The sequence below is a fragment of the Cupressus sempervirens genome, chromosome 5 (genome assembly GCF_028749045.1).
Source record: "Cupressus sempervirens isolate cs-2001-9-10 chromosome 5, ASM2874904v1, whole genome shotgun sequence".
Taxonomy (NCBI): Eukaryota; Viridiplantae; Streptophyta; class Pinopsida; order Cupressales; family Cupressaceae; genus Cupressus; species Cupressus sempervirens.
This window is the reverse complement of record NC_143122.1, coordinates 431,062,425-431,064,942: the sequence shown is the minus strand read 5'-3', so window position 1 is coordinate 431,064,942 and position 2,518 is coordinate 431,062,425. Positions and strand designations below refer to the sequence as shown.

Sequence of the window (2,518 nt, the reverse complement as noted above, 5' to 3'; positions counted from 1 at the left end):
AATAAGAAAATCCCAGTTCTTGCATTCACCAATATCATGTTTGTTTGTGATCCACCAAATCAAAATTAGAATTCAGCTCTCCTCATTTGACCTCAAATTGGGTAGAGTGGGATTCCTAAAAAAACATGGAATAAGCATAAGCTATGCTTATTCCATATTTTTATAAACTCAATTTCATGTCCTATTGGATGCATGAAAAGGAAACATGAGGTTATTTCTACTCAATGCTTTTTTTTTGCCACTTGATGCTTTTTTTTTGCTATGTGTGGAGTTTTTAGATGCTTTTTCATAGGGTTTTTGCAAGATTTTTGCCATAATACCAGATTTAATGTAGGAATACAAGCAAACATATCCAAATTTTGTTTTACGCTTGATGATTGTTTTCCCTAGGGCAATATACGCTATGCTAAGGCCTACTATGATGAAAGATCATAAACTAAGAGCTCTTTTCTTAGGGTTACCTTTGTTTGGCTATTTGACATTTATGAAGTTTACATATTAGTGTAGTTTATATGGTGAATTTGCTAGGGTTTACTTCTCCTATTTCTATAAAATTAGCTCCCATTTTTAGTTGTATTTGTTCTTTTATTCCCTTTCTACTATAAATTTTTTGTACTTCATTCTCAAACTATATTTTTTTAAGGTGCATGTTTTTTTTTTGGTATCATCTTTCATATGTTAATGTGATATCTGGACTATTTTTGTATGAGAGTATTTTATGTTTATCTTTGTGTTCTCTTTATTTGTTGGTTTAGTTCTATTTGTTGCTGCCAGTGCATAGGTAACAATTGTTATGTAATGAGGAATTTTATAGAAACTACACATCCTAGACTACTGAGATGGATATCTATCAATGAGTCAACTACTTTATTCTAAGTAGAACATGAAATGAATTAGTTTTATTTTTGTTGGTTTTTATTGACTAGGTTTGATAAATGTTTTAAAGATTCAGGACAATCATGAGTTGGGGGGATTTTCATTTTGGGGTTGATGAAATATCAAAAAGCAAAGTAATGAGAAAAATAATAAAAAGCACTCCCAGGTCAAAAACAATACAAACACACAGCTAATTCAGAGAGGATCAACTTATTTGTTATTTCATTTTATACTTTTGTTGTGGGAATTGGCAATAGAATTTAAAGTGCATATTCAATCAACATTGGAGAGTACAATCAGGGATAGTTTTAGAGTTCTTAGCAATGTGTATTTGCACCTTTGTATTCTGATTAAGAACATCAATATAAATAGAAAGTTTGTGCATCAACTTGATTCTTACATGCCTTTGATACTCTTTCCTTTTGCTAATGGTCTTATATTATGTCATAAATCTTCCAAGTTACATTTTCATCTCACGTCCTCATTTCTATTTTGATCTCCATATCTCCTCATTTATGGTCTCATGTCTATTAGTAAAATGAGGTAGACTATATTTCTCCAAGCTCTTTTATATACATCAGGCCTATTATCCATGGCATAAAGTGTCTACAAGTTATTTTGTAAGAGTTGGATACATGTTATGTTTGAATGTATTCATTTAACACTATTTCCATTTTCTCCCAAATCTAAATATCAATACGAGTTTCTTTTGATAAATATTAGGGCCCTTTCTTGAGTAAGTACAGGATGTTTTTAGAGTAGTCAATATGTATAATTTAGTATATACTAGGAATTAATATTTAGGGCTTTTTAGTGCAAAATTTAGATTTTCAAAAGCACGCAATTAAGAAAATGCACCCAAAACTATGTGTAGGAAATAAATAAGTTGATGCAATTATATTGCCCAATGCGAAAACATAGATAATCAATACATATGCAAAAGCATGAAAGTTAAATATAAGAGAAATCAAAGTATTATTAGCAAAGATTTTTTGACTGTTTGGAGCAAAGAATAGTAGACCACAATGGGACCAACTCTTTTGACTTTCTCTAATTTTCCACTAAGAATCTTATTTAGACAAATGAAAAAAACATTCATCAACCTAACTCCCTTCAAGAATCAAGCTAATTTGATAGGTTCAACAACTAGAAAGATACATAGCCACAAATAAATGTAGCATCTATCAATGTAATTGTTATCTTGTTTTGTTGGATGGGTAGCTCTATATTGCAATAGTAATTTTCCATTTGAATATATGATTTTTTGACTATTACTTTACTATACTTACCCATGTCTAGTATCATTACATAATTATAAAGGAAATATACATGGCCTAAAGAATTTAGCTATTGGATTAAACTTGAAACTCTTCAGAATGAATCTTGTTATAGCTATGCTTGTTTGTAATCATATATATGGTTGAATCATACTTCTAGGCTAGACCTAGAACTATTACAGAAGCTTTGGTACAAGGACTTCCAATTATTCTTAACGACTTCATTGCAGGCCATGTATTTTCATAGCTCTGAAATCTTTTAGTGTGCAAAACATTGTAGATCATATATTTTACAAGAACCATATGAAGGCTATTTCCTTTTGTAAGTCCACACCTCTTATCTAAAATTGTATTTGATTAGACTC

At 30.3% G+C, this 2,518-nt stretch overlaps 2 non-coding genes across 2 annotated transcripts; both read left to right on the top strand.

Moving 5' to 3' along the window:
* The first annotated feature begins 367 nt into the window (after positions 1-367).
* Positions 368-445, top strand: LOC149556637 (small nucleolar RNA U54). The gene has a single exon (XR_016352511.1). It is a non-coding gene; the product is annotated as a small nucleolar RNA U54 (small nucleolar RNA).
* A 345-nt stretch (positions 446-790) lies between these two features.
* LOC149556636 (small nucleolar RNA R64/Z200 family) lies at positions 791-883 on the top strand. Its single transcript, XR_016352522.1, has one exon. It is a non-coding gene; the product is annotated as a small nucleolar RNA R64/Z200 family (small nucleolar RNA).
* Positions 884-2,518: the final 1,635 nt, after the last annotated feature.